At 43.2% G+C, this 21,879-nt stretch overlaps 1 protein-coding gene across 2 annotated transcripts in view; it reads right to left on the bottom strand.

Moving 5' to 3' along the window:
- STON2 (stonin 2) overlaps positions 1-21,879 on the bottom strand; it is a 104,054-nt gene that overhangs the window by 15,130 nt on the left and 67,045 nt on the right. The window lies entirely within an intron of this gene.

The raw sequence follows: 21,879 nt of genomic DNA, 5'->3' as shown, positions 1-21,879 counted from the left end.
TTAGTCTTAGCTTTGAACATAAGATGTAACTCTTGTACAAATCCTAACCTATCTGGAACCAGAAGGGACCCTGAAAGGTCATCAAGTCCAGCCCCCTGCTTTTACTAGCAGGACCAAGTACTGATTTTGCCCCAGATTCCTAAGTGGCCACCTCAAGGATGGAACTCACAATCCTGGGTTTAGCAGGCCAATACTCAAACCATTGAGCTATCCTTCTCCTCTAACCACAGTTCCTGCTCCTGGGAGGGGTGATAGATCCTGCATGCTCCCTCAATAAGCTTCTGCCCCAGGTCTATACATGGATTTGGGGTGAAAGAGTGACTTTCACTTCCACACCCTTCCCTCAAAACCAGCTCCAAAGCATTTTTTTTTAAATTACCAAATACAAAACTGACCTCAGTGGGAACGGGCCTTCTGCTTTCTAGTCCCCATTCCCACACTGCTAAACCTCTCTATAAGTAGCTTCTCTCCTGAGTGTCCAGCCAGCAAGCATATAGCTCAGGGGTTCTCAGACTGTCGTAATGGTGACCTCTTTCACATTAGCAAGCCTCTGAATGAGACCCCCCTGCAAACATTAAAAACACTTTAATATATTTAACGCCAATATAAATGCTGGAGGCAAAGCAGGGTTTGTGGTGGAGGCTGACAGCTCGCGACCCCTCCATGTAATAACCTCACGACCCCCTGAGGGGTCACGACCCCTAGTTTGAGAACCCCTGATATAGCTGCTTGGAGAAAGAGCAAGGGGAGTATAAAGATGTAGTGAAGAGGCTTACAATTTTCCAGTAATCTTGGACATAGAATTTCTTGCTTCTTTTATGACTAGTGACATTTACACACAAACAGGGTCTTTGTTTCTTATGAGCTCACCTGGTCCTGAGACTTATTTCCCATCTAAGGTCATAATCCATCCTTTGTGGTATCACAGCCTTGCGGAAACCAACTGTGATGCTACAGAGGATTAAGACTTCGGGTGAGTGGGAGTGGCAGACAAACAGAGATCCTGATTTAATATGAAAGAAATACAGGCAGCCCTCCCACTAAAAAGAACATCTGTCAGAGTTTCCCCACGGGGTATAAGCAGGACTTTTTAAAAACAAAGCTGCTTTTGTGATACAGGAGCCGAAAAATGCAGCCAAAATTATTTTTAAAAAATGGTAGTTTTATAACTTTAAGTGACTTGATTGTTTACTTTATTTATTTTAGGGTCAAACCAGAGCAAATTAGTATTTGATTCCAGTCCTCTGTAAAGAGATCACATCATGGAGCTGGGCGGCAATAGGCTGCCTTTATCCTACTCTGAAATCAAATTAAATACAGTGTTCAGTTGCTAAACTGAAGTTTGGAGAAGAATAATAAATATTGTTTAAGGGCTGGAAGGATTACACTGATGAGGAGAACTAAACAGGCGTAGCTTGGCTAATAAGGACTAAACGGTGGGGGGAATATCACTGTTTACAAATATTTGAAGAATGTAAACATGGGTCAGGGAGCGAAATTATTTAGCTTGGTCTCTATGGTTATAAGTAAGTGGAGGGGGATAATATTAAGAAAAAGATAAGGTAGGATAAATAATCAGGAAAGCTTCCTGAGAACTGGATGTGCTAGCCTGTAGAATAGACTCCCAAGGGAAGTGGTGTGGAAGCTCCAATACATGGGCCATTTAAAATTAGACTAAAGCAGCAGTCTCAAAGTGCTGGCTCATGGGTCATCTGCGGCCCGAGAACCTCCCCACGGCGGCCCGTGGAGGAGAGACGCATGCAGCCACGCTGCCAGCAATGTCTGCTGCAGGTGCCGGTCCCCGCAGCTCCCGTTAGCTGGGGGAAAGGGATAGAGATACCATCACCAGTCGCAGGGCAGAGTCAGCCATGGAGGCAGCATCATTAGTTGCCAGGCAGAGTCAGCCATGGAGGCAGTGTCACTTTTTTCCACAATGAATATAAACAAGACAAAACACCGAACATAACTATCTGATGCACACCTTGCTGCAATCCTGAAGGTTTCAACTGCTCAGTCACTGATGTCAAACATCAACAAACTGACAGAACTGAAGCTTTGCCAGGTGTCTGGCAAACACTAAAAACTCTCTAGCAAGTGAAGAATTGTATAAAGTTGCATGACAGTTTTATTATTTCTAAGAAATAAAAAATACAATAAACATTTTCTTTTCTGAACACCATCTTCAGTGACATTATTGGCCCGCTGGGAGGATTTGAGGACTGGTACTTGCCTAAGGTAAACTGAGTTTGAGACCCCTGGAATAGAGTCACACAGGGGTTGGCAACCTTTCAGAAGTGGTGTGCCGAGTCTTCATTTATTGATTCTAATTTAAGGTTTTGTGTGCCAATAATACATTCTAACATTTTTAGAAAGTTTCTTTCTATAAAAGTCCATAATATATAATTCAACTATTGTTATATGTAAAGTAAATAAGGTTTTTAAAATGTTTAAGAAGCTTCATTTAAAATTAAATTAAGATGCAGAGATCCCCGGACCGGTGGCCAGGACCCGGGCAGTGTGAGTGCCACTGAAAATCAGCTTGCCTACCCCTGCACTAGACCAATATATTGTGAGGAACAATCTTGAACAGGCCAAAAGATGGGGTAGTTGGGACTGAATGGAATTGTCTCCATTTCTAATTTAGATGAATTTATGAATCAGCGTGACCATTTTTTTTTAAAACACAAAGGGAATTTTTTCATTCCATGTTACAAAACATCAGCATTTCTAAACTGAAAGTGAGAGAGACCCTTCAATACAGTGACACTTTGAGAGGTGTGGCTAAAAGAATACAAGTCTGTCATATCTTACGCGCATTTAACATGCGTGATTTCAGCTTTATGCGGTCGGCAAAAACAAAACAAACAAAAAAGAAAAATAATTTTAATACTGTACCTGTAGTGCAGGCGATTCCGCCTGCCATTATACTCAATGTAATTTTGACTATACGCAATTTTTGCTTTACGTGCTGACTGTGGAACGTAACCCCAGCGTAAGATGCGACAGGCATATATCCTATTTGCTGAACAGATAAGAGCAGCACTTTACCATCCTGCAGGAATAGCTGGATTTGATTTAAGCACGTTAATATTTCCACTGCACAAAATATATCAAGACTTGCTGACAGAGAGCAGAAGATATGACAGAGAACGAATCCAAAACGAGAAGGGTTAGTTCTGCACAAAAGAAAATAAAAAGCAGTCAAAATAAAGCAGTCAAGCCCCTTTGTCTCTCTTGCTTAATGTGCTTTGTTTCTGGAAAGCAAATTACTTCTATAGGTATATTGTTAGCCAAAATTAAAATGTCTTTTAACTGCTTGAATTCCCTTGCCAGAAGGCATCCTGCCATAGCTCCAGCCCAGTTGCCAAATATTGCCAGATACATCCAGGTAGAACATCCTTGCCATACCACTAAAAATCTGGGCAGTCTAGGGGAAAGTCTCTATGGTGCTATTAAATGTCCAGGTAGAGGGCCCTTGCTGTACCTTCCATGAGTTTCTTACTGTTGCACTGACTCTAAAAGGTTGGCAAATAGCCACAGCAAAAGGCTTCACATTTCAGCATAAGCTAAAAACAGTACTAAACAATAAAACAGGTGGCAAATGGAACATCTTGTTGAGTCCCCCAAGCCTCTTATATAATTCACTACATGGGAATGGAGTCATTGATTTGCTATATTGCTTCATTTAATTTTTCTCCATTTAATTTTTTTTGGCCTGAACTTTCTTTTAGAGTATCATGTTACCTCTACCTGTGAAAAAAGCTGCCAGGCAGCTGCTTGAGGAATTGATACCTTGTGAACTCTTCACAGATTTGGTAGTACTAGTGTCACACAGGTAGGAAAAAGCTCTTGAAGGCATTAAATCCTTTGAAATGAAGAGGTTCTGAACAGAATTATTGCTCTGGAAAATGGATTCAATGTACAAGCATGGATTTTCATTGCATACCACAACTTAAGCGCCAGTACTATATACAAGGGAACTACACACTGCTTTGGAAAACCTGGATGGCAATATATGCTTCTCATGGATGCCTTGAACACTGATGCTGGGTTTGGAGATCACTTAGGCTTAGTCGACAGCAGAAAAGGTTTCCTGGGATTATGCCAGTTCCTCAAGCAAAATAAGCTACACTGGGAAAAACACTTTTTTGGGGAGGGGGCTGCTATAACTATGCCTACTTTAAAGCTTTTGCCAGTATAGAAATGTTGTAAAACAAATTAAAAAAATCACATGCTTAACTGACATTATTACATGGAGAAAAATCCAGCATAAATCTGGCCTTAGTGAATCAACCCAGTACTGAGGAAGCCATTTACAAAGGTGACAGCTTTTATTTACCTATAAGCAATGACAGGAAAGGAAAAAAGCACAGATAAAGAGGAGCTGGGTGAAATCTAGCATTAGATTGTTGAGCATTTGTTTGAGTTTGGCCTAATAACATACAAATTTCCAAATCTGTGCCAGATTGACAGTGGCCAGTATCAGAGCTTCAGTGAGAGTGTACAGAACAGGGCAGTTGGAATGAGCCACGCCTGTCTTCCCCTTCCTGCTTCTGGCAGTCAAGAGATTTTGGGTTGCTCTGAGCATGGGGATGACATCCCTGACCATCTTGGTTAATAGCTGTTGATGGACTCCATGAACGTATCTAGCTCCAATAGCTCCATGAACTTATATAGTTCTTTTTTTAATCCTCTTATACTTTTGGCAATCACATCTCATGGTAATGAGTTCCACAGGTTAATTGGGTATTGTGTGGAAAAAGTGCATCCTCTTGTTTGTATTAAACCTGCTGCCTATTCATTTCATTGGCTGATCCCTGGTTTTTGTATTGTGGAAAAGGGTACATATGTCTCAATTCATTTTTTCCCCACACCATTCATGATTTTATAGACCTCTATCATTCATATCCCTCCCTTAATAGTCTCTTTTCTAAGCAGAGGAGTCCTAATCTTCTTTAGTCTCTCCTTGTATAGAAGCTGTTCCAAATTCATGATCATCTTGGTTGCTCTTCTCTGAAGCTTTTCCAGTTCCACTATATCATTTTTGAGATGGGGCAACCAGAAGTGGACACAGTATTAAAGGCGTGGATGCACCATGGATTTATATAGAGGCATTAGGACGTTTTCTGGCAGTGATTATCTTTTCATGTGCTGCATGCAGAGTCTATAGATGGTTATTTCCCTGGGTATCCTTTTTCAGATCAAAGTCCCAAGTACTAAGATGATCAGTGAGCATGCCCGGCTGTTCATTCCAGTAGGTGATCTGGAAGTTCTGTAAACTTCCAAATGGAGGCAGCAGAGATTAGTGCTAGAAATGCCCAACCTGTGTACTGCAAGCAATTTTGTAGAGGACCCAACCCCCTGAGGAGTAGAGCTCCCTCTATGCTCATTGACATCACTGGTCAAGGTGCCAACAAAGTCAGCAAAAGCCATAACCCACCCTTCAGAGTCCTGTGGGTTTTTTATACGTTCATGGAAAGCTAATGTCTAGTTGACAGACCTGTTTCAGTAGTCTTTTAACTCAATGTTATTTAAAAACAAGGCAACCTTGAAAAATCTCAGTATATGTTATGCCTTTACAGTTTTGAAACATATTTCTTAAACAGTCTAGGAACATATCAACACAAATCTAGTTCCCAAAACAAAATTCGAACCTGGTTTCCTGCATGGATTGGTTAAGTGGTTTTAAACCATTCCCCAAAACTCCTGTGTGATAATCAATAGGCCTTAAATCTCTTACTGTTTCTTTCCTAGTAGGTGAGGTCAGCATTGTCACAACAGGAGAGCCATGGAGCAGCAGCAGCTCTGTTCTGTGACAGCTATTGTAGCTTTGGAGTTGGAGCAGACCTAGTACTTCCACTCTGGGTAAATGATTGTTGGGGTGTCTCAACAGCATCTGAAATTCTGTCCCTCCCCCCATGCCCTATCCTGTATCATGGAACGACACCAGTTCTGGTGCCTCAGGGAACTTCTAAGCCATGTAAGGGTTGGGGCAAAATTGACCCTTATAAAATAGTCATGTGGATACAGGATTTGCTATTCTTGGAGGCTTAGGGCTGCTGCAATCTAGCAATGGGATGTTGAACCAAAGCTTAATTGTATTTGGTCTCCAGTTCAAAGTCTACTGTGCTGGGTGATGTCTTACATTTAAAATTAAATGAAGATATCCTCGAAAAAGTTAGTGCTCAATTCACTGAATGCAAATGAAATTCATCTGTTATGAAATTCACCTGTATTTGAAACAGGGCCGATGTTAATCTGGAAAAGCCATTTAGGCAATTTTACTTCTATCAAGAATTGTCATGATAATTCACATTAATCCACATATTGGAACCATACTTAAATAGTCATTAGCCCACTGCAGGGAATGGACTCTTCAGTATTTCAGATTAAAATTGCTGCAGGTTTGGTATGAAATTCCACTGTGCTTAACCAGGCCACTAATGTAGGCACCTAAATTTGAGCACCCAAGTTAGTACAATTTAGCTTCAGGTCTAGGAAAAGTATTCCGAGCATCACAGCTACAGACCTGAAGAAGAGCTCTGTGTGGCTCAAAAGCTTGTCTCTCTCACCAACAGAAGTTGGTCCAATGAAAGATATTACCTCACCTACCTTCTCTCTCTTACCTATGAGATAGGCAGCCAGAACATTTATAGAAATAATAATGTATAGTACATGCCTAAAATAATCTTCCTGATGTGGAGTGTTCTTCAAATTGCAGAGGGACTCAGGTTCAGATGGAAGTTACTTTGACTCAGTCATGCAAGGCATAGAGCTACTTCTTTGTTCTTTTTCTCTGTCCGCTTAAATGTTCAGGTCTAACAGGTGTCAAAGCCTATAGAATGCAGGCCACGGTGTGTGTTTGATTTTCCCAACATACTCTAGCCAGTCCTAAATTTGGTCTTGATCTTCTTACCTGACATAGTGTCTGCTGGTTTCTGCTACCAGAAAAGAGAAGGGAAGTGCTTCCCAACAACTAGACCTCATCTCTGATTCAGAATTACAGCTTGACCTTATCTTCAACAGACCAACATCAGACTGCCCTAGGGACTGTCACAGCTGCAGGCCTGAAACAACATTACAACCAACCAACCATCCACATCTGACAGTAAAAGAGATTCTTTCCTTTTCCTCTTCCTCTTCTCTTCTGGTGCTTGTGTTTTGTATGTGTTCTGCTGGGGATACTGATTTAACAAACTCAAAGGTTTGTCAATGAGTAGAACACAGTTTGGATATGTCTACACTACCTGCCGGATCAGCGGGTAGTGATCGATCCCCGAACGCGCTCCCCGTTGACTCTGGAACTCCACCAGGGTGAGAGACGGAAGCGGAGTTGACGGGGGACCGGCAGCCATCGATCCCGTGCCACAAGGACACGAAGTCCATCAATCTACGTTGATCTAAGATACGTCGACTTCAGCTACGCTATTCTCCACCCCCAGTGTAGACCGGGCCTAAGATTACAACCCGGTGAATATTTCCATGATTAAAGAAAAGGTTTCAGAACGCAAAGCTGGTTTTGTAATTTACAGTTTTCCTGCACATCTAAGTTTAATACTGCTGAATATTTTCATTATGTTGTGCTTATTGACAAGGTAAGCTGTCAGCCATGATAAAGAATTCCATATTCAGCAATAACCATGGAGTGCACAAAGTAACATCTCAGTAACCCATAAACCATGATATTCATCTTGCCCCCATGTTGATCCTTGTCTCAAGTTGCTTCTAGGAGCGTGCTCTGCGCACAAGGGTAATGGGCTGGATGCAGGAATTAAGAGACAAAGCTCTATGGCCTGTGCTATGCAAGAGGTCAGATGAGGTCCTTACTGGCCTTAAAAAATGTCATTTATAAGATACAAAATCCAGCAAACTAGAACCCCAAAAGAGATTTTTAAATTTAGCAAATTTACTTTCCAAATTCATTTCATAATGCATTTTGTGCAAATGTATGGAAATTGCACTAATGTTTTCAACATGGATTATAGTGAAACAGAAACATCCAACAAAGCCAAAAAAACCCCAAACCCACCAAATTAAAATAATTTATTTCTTAGTCAATGACTAATCAACCAATGCAAATGATGCAGCAAAGACAAGCTACTTTGAAATATAATTCTGAAGAACAGTCTGTCCGAGACTGCAGCAAAAGATCAAGATACATGACAAGGAGAGTTTCAAATAAACCCTTTAATCAAATTTACTATTTTAGTTACATATTTCAAATAAGACTGGGGGCTTGCCTACTAGTGCATTAGTCCACACCACAGAGGTGTAAATTCTAGTATACACTAGCATGTCACCCACTAACTGGCCCATATGGACGCTGGTGGCATGCCCTGAAAGCTTCCTAGTGTGTGTTAATGTAGTCCCATTTCAAAAAGTACTACATTAAAACACACACTGGAGAGCTTTTAGTGTGCACCAGCAGGGTCCACATTGGGCAGTTAGTGCACAGTAGAATGTATATTCCTCTGGTGCACACTAATGCACTACGTACACCCAGTTCAGGGACAAGGTGATTAATGCTTTTAAAAGATTCCTAGATTTTAAGGCCATAAGGAAACATTATGAACATCTAGTGTGACCTCCTGCATAACACACATCATAGATTTTCCACCCAGTGATTTCTGTAGCTAGCACATTAACTTGTGGTTGAAATACTGGTGGAATTTCTCTCTCAAGCATAAGTATCCAAGTCAAGTGCCACAACAGGGACAAGATTGTGTAATAATAATAGTGTGATTTCATTTGGCCCTGTAAGTGACACCAACTATTTCAAAGCAATTTTCCCTCTTTTCTCCATCTAGACTCCTGCATGCACTAGAACTCCATCTCAGGTAGACAGCTTTGCAGAACTGTCTGTCTGTTAATCTGGCTAGTTACTAGTGTCTCTTTATTAACTTTGCAGTTCGAGTGATCAGTTCACAGGCTGCCATATTTACCTAGAGTACAAAGAATCCAGTTTGTTCTGTAGATCAACTCAGCGCATTTCTATAAAGTGACCAGAAGGTGGTACATTAAGACCAATGTACCAGTGAAATTTTCAAGATTATTGCAAAAACATTAATATTGTACTGTAAATGTACACTGCAATTTACAAAACATAGGTAAGGCCCAATCCCTGGCCAAAGAATTTACAAAGTTACCTAACACACTTTCCACTCGGGTTATGCCATACAACTGGGGCTCACTTAACCCAGTTACAAACACTGTCAAGTTACTTTCACTCAATTCTCAAACAGACTTCATCCTTCAAATCAAATGTATGCTGCCTTGTAGTGACTAATTTGGTCCAAAATATTTCCAGCAGTCCAATCCATTAAACGAGACACCCACAACAGTTTGCAATCACAAAGACAGCTGCTGACAACTGACCCATCCCAGATATGACAGACTGGTCCCAGGTGAGTGATGGCAAGAGAACTCAAGCTCCCAATGGGCTATTATGCTAAGACCTTGTCTACACTAGCACTTTTCTCATTGTTGACCTAGCCTCAGTGCAGCCCCACCAGGCAGGGTGACCAGACGTCCCAATAAAATCGGGACCATCCTGATATTTAGGTTTGTCCCGCGTCCCGACCAATGTCTGGTCGGGATGCAATTTGTCCCAATATTTCACTCCACCGGCAGCACTTGGCTTTTTTTTGCTCCACTGCGCGTCCCCCTCCCCCATGTGTCCTGATATCTTCTTCCTCTCATCTGGTCACCCTACCACCAGGGAAAGTGACAGCGTGAGTACTGGGTGTTTTTAATCTTTGTGTTGTGGTGGCAGCAGGTTTTGTTAGGGCAAGGGATGGATGCTGGATCAGAAGAAACTGACTAGAGGCAGGAGAGCATTCCTGGCAGGGAGGGTAGAAGGGCAGAGAAAGTGCCCAGAGGGAAGAAGGGTGGGAGCGGAAGTAGGGTGGGCAGGGGCTGTGCCCTTTGGGAAGAGAGAAGCCCTGCATATGCCCCTCCCCCAGCCGTAACTGGGAATCATCTCTCTCTCTTTGCACAGGTTGAGTGATGGCGGAATAGTAGAGATCGTCTGCCCTACCTCCCTCTAGCCAGAAGTCTTAGTCTGGGGGTTCTCATCCTATTCTCCCTGGGGATTCAGACAGCAGCAGAGGCAGCAGGCAGCACTATATGCTGGCACAATCCTCTCTTTCCTCTGAGCGAAGAAAGAAAAATATATAAATGGGTCTTGATGGAAGAACAGTCAACTGTCCACTGCTGCTCTTGGCAGACATATAAATTACAACTTAAAAGACCTGATCAGGCTGGATATCTGGATGGCTGAGCCCAGATCTGAATGGCATTCCCATCTGTCCTTGCTTTGCAGTGATCCTGCAGGCAGTTTGAAGGAAGAAAAGGATACTCTCCATTGACCTGGGAGTGTCTCTCCCAACCAGGGCCTCCTTAAGAGTGCAGGATTTGCAGCCTGTCACTGAGTAAAAGCCTTCCTGGGTCTTTCACACTGTATGGGCAGAAAGTTGCTCTAAGGGAACATGACTGATAGGGACTGACAGAAGAAGAGAAAAAGCAAATGCCCTCCTAATCTCTCATGGCTATGGTGCTGACTTAGCATGGCATTAGCTGTACCTCAGGGTGGACATTAATTAGTGATAGATATCTTTCACTCTGCTGCATCTACACTGGCAAGAGTGGGACCTGTAATTCAACACAGGTGGAAGCTGTCAAGGTTACAGGGCTAGCTGCAGCTCTGTCTCCTTCCTGGTTCTCTGAGAACACCCCCTCAGGTGTCAAGCCTCATGCCTTTACCTCTCCTGGGAAAGAATTCCACAATTCTCCCACTCAGACTAGCCCTGGCTTATGGCATCCTGTGAATCCACTGTGCTTTGGAACAAAGCATTTAAAGGCACAGGTCTAGCCGACCTAAAGGCCCTGAGGGTAACCTAGGCAGGCCTAGGGTGGCCAGGTGTCCATTTTTCAACCAGAAAGTCCAGTAGAAAAGATACCAGACAGTGTCCAGTCACAGTACCAGAGTAACTGCAAACTGCATTTAGGCTCCCAGCTGAGGGCAGGAAAAACAGCAGCTGCTGCTGGAGCCTGGAAGAGCTGCTCTCTGCTCATCTGCTGAGGGAGAGAAGTGACTGGCTCCCGGACCCAGCGCCAGCCTCTCCTGCAGAGAGATCGGTACCAGTGCTGCCACCACCTGGGAGGGGGGAATCTTTTCCCCCCTCCCCCGCACTGTGCCTCTGCCCTAGCCCCAGCCCCTCGCTCTAGGGACAACCCCACTCCCCCCACCATGCTCCAGCCCCTCACTACAGAGTGACTGACCTGCATCTCCCACCCCGCTGTGCCCCAGCCCCTTGCTCCAGGGTGACCGACCCCCATCCCCTACTGTGCCCTGGCCCCTCGCTCTGGGGACCAACTCCCCTCACCCCTCATCCTGCTGGGCCCCCACCACGGCTCAGGTGTTTTTACCACTATGTCATCCAACTCTGCTCTAAGCAAGTTTGCACAAACAGAGGTTTTAAAATCTGCACTACAGCTTCAGCTATTACTATTATCAGTAGAGCAAAAGTGCTGAAGTATGCATCTTAGGGTATGGCTACACTTACAGTTGTACAGCGCTGGGAGTTAAAGCTGTCTTCGTACAACTGTGTAGGGAAAGCGCTGCAGTGTGGCTACACTGATAGCTACCAGCGCTGCAGTGTGGCCACATTTGCAGCATTTGCAGCACTGTTGAGAGTGGTGCATTGTGGGCAGCTATCCCAGCGTTCAAGTGGCTGCAACGTGCTTTTCAAAACAGGGGGTGGGGTGGAGTGTGACAAGGAGCGTGGGGGAGACAGAGAGAGTGGATTTTTGGAGCTCACGCTGTTCTCAGCTCCCTGCCTTGCAAGTTCTAAGGACTGGAAGATACATAGCACCTAGTTTCAATCATTTTAAAAGTTTTGACCCCTTCCCCCACCTCTCTTATTCACTAAATGCAAATCATGCACTCCTAAATAACCTTCAGACCACATAAGCAGCTGCTCAACAGGGACTCCCCTCTCTCCTCAAGCAAACAGCTGTGAACATTCCAAAGCAATTCCCCTGCCTCCACTCCTCGCTCGCTGGAGCAAAGAGCAGCTGTGTTTGTTTTTTAGATAAGTTGCTCCGGGGAGCTCGGAGTTCAGCCATTCTTCCGGTTTGTTGTGGACAGGAATTCTGGGATACTTCCTAATACCCTGGAGGCCAATAACAGCGCTTTTGGTGGCCACACTTGATGACCAGCGCTAAATCACCAGCGCTGCAATCGTTACATCCCAAGCAGACCAGGTGTACAGCCAGGGCTGCAGCCAGGGAGTTACAGCGCTGGATGTGCCTTGCAGGTGTGGACAGTTACTAAGTTACAGCGCTGTAAACCCACCACCAGTGCTGCAACTCTCCAGTGTAGCCAAGCCCTTAATATTGCTACAGTAGACAAGACCCTTGTAGGGCACAGAGACAAGGAAGTGCTTAATGAGTGCAAAAGCTGCTCCTGTTCCTAACAGAGGAGGAAGCAAAAGAAAATGTCAAGTAATTCAGGGGAGAAGGAGGTCTCTGTGACTGCAGCCACTCCAAGAAGGGGAAAAGGAGATAAACAGGGATGACAGCTGTAACAATTCTTGCATTAAAACAGCTGATCCAAACAGGTTATATTTTATCAAGACAAATGAAGAATGCAGGATGCCTTTTTGCAGGGACTTTGGACTTAGCTCATATCCACAAAGAGCTTAATATCCACTTCCTCTCTGATTCTAATCAGCAATAGATATGAGGTTCACCACTCCCTTCTGGCTGCTGCATTAGCAGATACTTTAATAGCAGACATCAGGAGAAAGTTCAGGCCAGGCAGGAATATTCTCGAGTTTGGTAGAATGTTACAGTAATCATTAATGTTAGTTCAAGAGGTTTCCAGGAGCTCATGCTTCCAGCTAATGAGAATATAACAACAGTTGCTAATTCTTAAAAAAAGAGTAAAAACAACACATGGCTATCCAGCTCCCATTAAAGGATCTGTTACTAACACACTTGGGGCAGCTTCCTTTTGCAGACTGTAGTTCTATAAGGTTCCTCTTCCACAGACATGAATGTAGCTCATCTCTGTCAGAATCTTCGAAGGAACGCACAGGGGACTGATTATAAGTTAGGGATTTCCACTGCCAGGCTTTCTGTTCAAATCCAAACTATGCGGCAATGATCAAAAATTGTCCCTATCCAATGGCTGTTTGGTGGCCAGTGCAAAATCAGAGGATGGTCTCAATTCTTTTCCTACTGGGGAGGTTTCTGCATCACAAAAAGCCACCATCACCACAATTGTCCCCTTCCTCTAGCTGGCAATGCCAGCAGAGAGGCCAGAGATTGAGTGGGCCATCTGCCTCTTACTCCCTAGAGAACAAGGCACCCTAGCAGTAGGACGGGGGCAGGGGTAGTTGTGTTGCTGCTGTCAACTGTCCATGCTGTATCTGTTCTGTGGATAAAGAGAAATTCCATCCCCAGGGTTGTCAAATAGGCTGGCACAAGAGCTGAATTCACTACTACTACTACTAATAATAATAAATTCTCTCTGACTGCTGAGGCTCAGTCAGTCATTTAGCATTCAAAAGAATTATACAGCTGCACTTCAGTTTGGAGGGAGGAGGCAGAGCAGTGGAAAAGGGAGCATTTCATGTTTGATGACTGACACTGACAATTGAGATTTATATGTATATATGAACACAGTCCTTGGTAAACATTTAAATCCTGGAATCCAGAGCTTCAGATGAAGGAAAAGGGAGGGGAAAAGATCAACCATTTCTATTTTCAAACCTGTAGCAAACCTGCATGCAGCACATGCCTGACACTTACTGGCTCCCTACAGCACTTTAAAATAGTAACACTGACATCCTGCTTCCTGAACCCAGGGCATTTCCAAGGATTAAGTTTTATCTCATATATAGTCATTGACTCAAATTCTATCTACTAAATCTGACTTGTGTTTGTGCGCACAAGAGATGGGATGGGATATGTGTTAGAAATCCTTTTCTTTGGACAATAAAAACTCTTAAAGGATGGTCTCTCCTTTCATAGCTGTGAAATAATCATCCCATATTTATAAAGTACCTTTCAACCCAAGGATCCCAAAGTAATTTACAAGCTAGATCACTGCTCAGTGGCTCTTACTGTTAAAACAACTACAGAACCTGTTTCCTAATGTCTAGCTTAAGTCTCTGTGTACACTAGAACTTTCATTAAGTTTATAACTAAGTTAATGACATTCTTGGCTCTAAATATGGTTTGGGTCTGTCAAGGTTTTTTCCCCACTTTGAACTTTAGCGTCCAAAAAGTGGGGACCTGCATGATCACTTTTAAGCTTAATTACTAGCTTAAATTTGATACGCTGCCACCAGCCAAAATATAGTGTTTGGCACACTTCCTGTTCCCCCAAAAACCTTCATGGGGAACCCAAGACCCAAACCTCTTAGGTCTTAAAACAAGGAGAAATAAACCATCTCCCCTCCTTTCCCCCTCCCCCCCAGACTTTCACCTCCCTGAGTTGCCTTGGGAAGCTGTACAGATCCAAACTCCTTGGATCTTAAAACAAAGAGGAATTAACCATTCTCTTCCTTCCCCTCCCCCCACCAATCCCTGGTGAGTTTAGACTCAATCCCTTGGATTCCAAAACAAGGAAAATCAATCAGGTTCTTAAAAAGAAAGCTTTTAATTAAAGAAAGAAAAAGTAAAAATCATCTCTGTAAAATCAGGATGGTAAATGCTTACAGGGTATTCAGATTCATATAGACTAGAGGGACTTCCTCTCCCCAGCCACAGATTCAAAGTTACAGCAAACAGAGGTAAAAATCCTTCCAGCAAAATACACATTTACAAGTTAAGAAAACAAACATAAGACTAATCCGCCTTTCCTAGCTAGTACTTACTATTTTGAAACATGAGAGACTGATTCAGAAAGATTGGAGAAAACCTGGATGTATGTCTGGTCCCTCTTAGCCCCAAGAGCGAACAACGAAAAAAACAAACAGCACAAACAAAGACTTCCCTCCACCAAGATTTGAAAGTATCTTGTCTCGCCATTGGTCCTCTGGTCAGGTGTCAGCCAGGTTCACTGAGCTTCTTAACCCTTTACAGGTAAAAGAGACACTAACCCTTAACTAACTGTTTATGACAGGGTCCATATTCAACATAGTTAATACTTGATTAGTAATCAAAGCAGCTAACAGCATTTCACTTTTGCTAGTAGCCCATGCTGGCGTACCTTTGTTTTCCTGTAACTGGCCCCACAAACATTTTTTCCCAAGTGTAGAACAACCCCTTAACTATATCTCTGCAAATAGCTTTGGCCATTCCTTTCTCCCAGCTCTCTATGCCAGTGAGTCTCAAACTTTTTTACTGGTGACCCCTTTCATATCACAAGCCTCTGAGTGTGACCCCCCCTAATAAATTAAACACCCTTTTAAATATATTTAACACCATTATAAATGAGGGAGGCAAGCAGAGTTTGAGGTGGAAGTTGACAGCTCGCGACCCCCCCATGTATTGACCTTGTGACCCCCAACCACCAGTTTGAGAACCCCTGCTCTATGCAGTAGGACATCTCCAAGGACCAGGGACCTCTAGGGTGTTGGGAAAATAAGTTAATGTTTGTGAGGCATTCAGTATTATGGTAACTGGGGCCTTACCAGAGCCTTGCTTCCACAATGACCTAGAGGGAGCTGACATTTGCCTCAAATTCTTTCAGGAGCTTTGCAGTACATGGCACAAGGGTTAAGTGATTGGCTGGAGACAGGAGTGAGAAGGGAAAGAGGAAAGCATGGAGGGAATGATCTATATGCAACCAGTGGATCTACACAGATTTTGTTTCAGTTGTGTGTGTAGCTTGATTAGCACCTGCCCACGCTATCCCACATTGCAGACTGCTAGTAGACTTTCACTTGCACAAGCACCAAATATAGCCCCCCAACAAATGCAATAACAATAAGGATACTAAGACATCAGTATCAGAGAGGCAGAATGATCTAGTGGCTAGTTGATTAGGATTTAAAACATGAGTTCTAATCCCAGCTCCACCACTGTCAATGGAACCTTGACCAAATCACTGACCTCTGTTCTGCAGTTTCCCTCTCTGTAATACAGAGACAATACTGTTACACTACAAAGTGCCAAGTCTTTGATCTATAGGCAATTGCAGACCTCATTAAAATTGATGGGTGTGTGACACTACGCCCCATATTCTTCATTGAGATATTCTTATGATATGAATATGGCATAATTAAGATGTGTTTTATGCAAGATTGGTCATGTGAGGTATCATTGGAAAGGTTATAATTTACTGATTATCCTACTTGTATGCCTGTATCATTTCTGTATCTGAAGTTAGGAAAATTAGGAATACTGACTACGTAACAATTACAAGTGGGTTTACAACTGGGGAACGTCCACCAGATAGAATGCAATCAGCCTGGATGGGCCATTAAGAAGAATAGGACTTTGAAGATGCTAATCTCCAACCTTTCTGAGAAGTTTCCTGGGATGCTGCAAACAACCTTGTCTCATGGCTGCTTTGACAATGCAGGGTCGAGTGATCATATTACCTGGTACTGGATCCCATCCTGGACTACTAGTATTTTTCCACTAATAGGGGGTGGGAATCAAACTGGGAAACAAAGGATCCTGCCATATGTAAATCCTATTTAAGGCAGGGAAGTGAGTTAATCTTGGTTTTTTCTTCACTGAATCCCCACCCAAAACATCTAAGAAACAAAGACAAAGGGGAGGAAAGGACTCAACTCAGGCTGGAAAAGGTGTCTAGCCTGCAAGAGAAATACCTGGAGTTTTAAACTGCAAGCAAGAGCAGTTTGCTTTCAGGAACCTCTGCAATCTGCCTAAAACAAGATTTACGGTGAGAAATTACTACTTGTAACCAGTTTCTTTATTAAGCTTAGTTTGCGTGTTTGTTTTATTGGCTCAGTAATCTGCTTTGATCTGTTTGCTATCCCTTATAATGACTTAAAATCTACCTTGCGTAGTTAATAAACTTGTTTTTGTTTTCTCTAAACCCAGTTTATGGAATCCATAACTAGGGGCAGGGGCAAAAAGCTGTGCCTATCTTCCTCCACATTAAGGGAGGGAGCGAATTTCATGAGCTTACACTGTACAGTTTTCTGTGTAGTGAACGATAATATAATTTTGGGTTTACGCTCCAGAGCAGGGGTTGGCAACCTTTCAGAAGTGGTGTGCCGAATCTTCATTTATTCACTCTAATTTAAGGTTTCACGGGCCAGTAATACATTTTAACATTTTTTAAAGGTTTTTAAAAGGTCTCCCTCTATAAGTCTATAATATCTAACTAAACTATTGTTGTATGTAAAGTAAATAAGGTTTTAAAAATGTTTAAAGAAGCTTCATTTAAAATTAAATTAAAATGCAGAGCCACCCAGACCGGTGGCCAGGACCCAGGCAGTGTGAGTGCCACTGAAAATCAGCTCGTGTGCCGCCTTCAGCACCCATGCCATAGGTTGCCTACCCCTGCTCCAGAGGGTGTGCACACTTGAGTGCTGGGCAATTCCTTAGCTGAAAGCATTCCATGCAGTACTGATTTCAGTGTCTGTATTTTTCTGCAGCTGGGTGTTGTCCCTATGTATGTGCATGCTAGAAAAGGCTTGAGGACCTGGCTCAGAGAGGCAGTGTAAGAGAGCCCAGGCTGGTGGAACGGGCAAAGTCAGTGGTACCTCAGTACATCAGGTAGCACCCTGGAGGTGGGGTGCAGGGGGGTAAGCCATCGCAGGGCGTATTAGCCATCCTTCATTCAGGCAAAACTGGAGGAACATGGCCTAGTGGATACAGCACTAGACTGGGACTTCAGAGACCTCGGTTCTATTCCTGGGTGACCTACTGCCAGTTATGTCACTGCTCTGTGCCTAAGTTTTCCCATCCGTAAAATGGAGATAATACTGACTTTCCTTAAGTGCTTTGAGTTCTACTGATATATTAGGTATTTTATTATCTTTAAGAAGCAATTAAGATCTTTTATGGAGTAACATAGCTGAGACAACAGAAACCACCACTCGACTACCAGACTGAGAAGAAGCTAAACTATGCAAGCTGGGGGTTGTAAACGCAGGAGGACTGGTTGTAAATGCAGGGGATGGTGCACTGATTGGTTAAAGCTGTGTGTTTGCAACCAGAAAGCCAGAAATACAGTCTTGAGCATGGCCCTGAGAGGGAGAAGAGACAGAGCTCCTTAGGGCCCAGGCCTGGCTTGAAAATTGCAAGCAAGAAATTTGTCCTGCTGTTGTTTGTTCCTGCTGTGTTCACAGAAATGGAACTTTGCACATTCTTTGTAAACAAACAGAATTGCGTCAAAGAAATCCCTGACTTGTATCATCCATTTCTCCACCTAATGGAAGAACCCCATCACGGCCCAGAATATTGGCTAATGTGCTTGAGCCAAAAGGTGCAAAATACTCTCCTTAATAACTTACTTTGAGGCCTGTGGATGAAAGGTTCTAAGGATCACTTAGCAATATCAGAACTGCCTCTGAACTGACATCACAGCAATAACAAAGACTGCCTAGACTGGCAAGATTCTAAAACAATAACCTGCTGGATACAAGATTCACTACAGGTAATTGGAGGGCATGTCTTTCACCATTTCTCACCAGGGACGGAATCACCAGGTAGCAGTCTGGCCAAGCTACACACAGACAACATGATTACAAGTGGCAGCCTGCAAGACACACACAGTGCAACCAGTATTGTTTATTCCACAGCACGACCTAATCAAGCAACATTACCAACAGGCTTATTGTCATGGAAATTGTGAGCTGAAGTATTGATTACAGACTTGGTCTTATCTGAATCTGTTTGCTTTCTCCATAATTTACTGATGAACCAAAATGAAAAGTTGGCAATATTGTAACAAACCAGAGCTGAACAAAGGGTTATCATAAATAATGTAGAATAATTAAGGTGGGAACAATGGTGTTTGCCAGCTTATTTACCCCTGATCTTGCTGGAAGGAGAGGGCACAGGACTAGGACAAAGAAATGGTTTGTATGTGAGCTAGACGACAAAGCAAAGTGGAGTAATAGGGGAGGGAAGAGAATTGGTTTGGTAGTCTAGGAAGAGATTTGGGAGTTGTTCCAAGATTTTTACCTCAGAGAGCAGGCTTTCCCTCTATGTCTAGTATGGATTATATAAGGATGGGGGTGGCTGTTTGCACCCTTTCTTACAGAACCTGCACCTGGGAGATGCGGGTATTCACCGAGATAGAAATGGGACTACAAAAATAAGTCATAGGAGGTTGCTCATAGAACTCAGTTAAGGAAAGCTCTGCACAGAGTGAGAGTTACCAGAGAAAACCCAACTGAGAAACTATTAGACTTCTCAGGAATACACCAAGATTTTCAGAAATAAGTTCCTAGATCTAATAGATCCTGGAATATATTCTCATTATATCAGTATAAATACAAGACTCTATTTTCTCTGCTTATACGTGTTTTTCTTCACTCTTTTTCTAAGCCTGTTTAAGAGTTGTTCCCAGTTTTTGTATTGTTGTCTTTTCCCAGAACGCGGATATTAAAGCTCCAGTTACGTTTCAGCACTGTGTTGAGCAAGATTTACTAGGGGTCCATGGACTAAGAAGAATAAAATTCCCACCGGTAGCACCAGTTCAGCCTTAATCATTATTTGTATTATGCTACTGCTAAGAGCCTCCTACCAACAGTTGGGTTGTACTGTCCTAAGCAGAGTACAAGCAGAGTAAGAGAGCGTCACTGACCTGAAGAGCTTACAGTGTAAATAAGCCGCACTAGTAGGATTTGTAGTGTAGACACAACTCTGATGCAGTCTGATATTTTTTCCACCGTGCCTATTAAAACAGCAGTGTTAATGACACGCTGGTAAACTTCTAGCATTTTTACAAGTTCTTTGCTTCAGCCAGTGTTCTGCATCTCCTTCCACACCACGGAAGTATAGCCCTGGTCTGAAAGCATTTTCAGCTACACTGAAAAAGTGTTCCTCACAGCATGGCTGTGCCAGCAACCACGGATAGGACACTATTTTTTTTAAACATCTTGAGAATGTTGTTTCCCCCATCACTATTTTATAAAGGTTTACCCTGCCCATCCTGGCCAGCACAGCAGTGCTGAAGATGGTTTAAGAACACAGCCCCTTTCCAAGACAGATGGAGCCGTACTTGCTTTCCAAATGCAGATGATGAAAATGTTTCTGAGGGTAACTGAGGTCCAGGTGAATTTGTGGGTGTCACACTCAAAATGAGCATGAGTTGACTGCCTGGCTTTAAACATCAGTTCTGGGTATTTCTACACTGCAATTAGAAACCCTGTAAGGTGAAAGGGTCCCCAGAGCTCAGGCTGCAGCCCAAGCCCAAATGTCTACACCAGGGGCCAGCAACCTTTCAGAAGTGGTGTGCCGAGTCTTCATTTATTCACTCTAATTTAAGGTTTTGCGGGCCAGTAATATATTTTAACCTTTTTAGAAGGTCTCTTTCTATAAGTCTATAATATATAACTAAACTATTGTTGTATGTAAAGCAAAAGTTTTTAAAATGTTTAAGAAGCTTCATTTAAAATTAAATTAAAATGCAGAGGCCCCCCCCCCGAGCAGTGGCCAGGACCCAGGTAGTGTGAGTGCCACTAAAAATCAGCTTGCGTGCTGCCTTTGGCACGCATGCCATACGTTGCCTACCCCTGGTCTGCACTGTAATTAAACAGCACCTTAGCGTGAGCCCCACAAGCCCAAGTCAGCTGGCATGGGCCAACTGTGGATGTTTAATTGCAGTTTAGACAACTTATTATCCGATAACATCTCATTTCTCATCCCTAGTCACTGGGATGTTTGCAAAAAAGACACGGAAGGCCAGGATGACAGACGACTGATTAGGCCAGTCATCTTTTTGCTCCTGGCCTGGAACTCCTGTAGGACAGCCATTTCCTTCAAACACATGAACAGAGCAGGCCCCGTCATAAAAGCCCAGCTGCTATGCAACTGCTCACAATTGCAGGAAATCAACAGAACCAAATACTGGGCTGTTATCTTTTTTCTATCATTTGGAGTTTTGTTTTTTCCTATATGTGTGTGTGTGTGGAGTCACCATAGCACATGGGGTTATTAGGGGTCACTCCACAGAAGGCTCCACAGCAGCCATTCAGGAATGATCCAGCAAACCACTGCTTCCTCTCTCTTACTCATCTTTCAGACGGGCTGAGTGGGAGAGCATTTACAAAGGACAGATAGGCACAAACCTCAATATAAAATGAGAGGCTGATCCATGAAAGCTCCACGTGGTCAAGGGTGGAAATAGGTGATCCGTGATACAACAAAAATATTTTTAATTACCCTGGGATTGTGTGGCAAGAAATGGAGAGGAAATCCAGGCTTCCTTCCTCTCCTCTCAGCACAAACATTGTCACATTTCCATCAGGCATGGGGACCTTGACACACCTTACAGTTTTGGTTTCTGCCTGTAGTCTAAACACATGATGTATGATGCCAAAATACCCAGGTTCCCTTTTGCTAGACCTTTGTTCTGTATATCAGTTCTGATTTCTGCTCTTTTTTATCCTCACATTCCTCCTACCTTGGTTCCCTATAATATTTTGGGTCTTCCCCTTCCCCTGCGAAGAGTGCTCAGCACTCTGGGAAAGAGTCAGGAATTCACCTAGCAGCTTCATTCAACAGTTCTATGTCCCTTAGCGGAATGGTAACGGGAGCAGAGAACACTAAAATAGCCTTGTGGGGGAATTAATCAGGGGGCCTGAACATCAGCAAGGTCAGGCTGATATAAGCATTAAGTGAGCTTGTTGCCATGTATAAGAGCTGAGGAGTGAAATCTGAAACCTGAAGGGAGTTGATAAAAGAAGGATGAGAACGTCTGTCATTGAATATCCTTTA

Source organism: Gopherus evgoodei, chromosome 4 (assembly GCF_007399415.2).
Source record: "Gopherus evgoodei ecotype Sinaloan lineage chromosome 4, rGopEvg1_v1.p, whole genome shotgun sequence".
NCBI classification, from domain to species: Eukaryota; Metazoa; Chordata; order Testudines; family Testudinidae; genus Gopherus; species Gopherus evgoodei.
The sequence above is the reverse complement of the archived record's forward strand: the minus strand, read 5'-3'. Positions and strand labels throughout refer to the sequence as shown.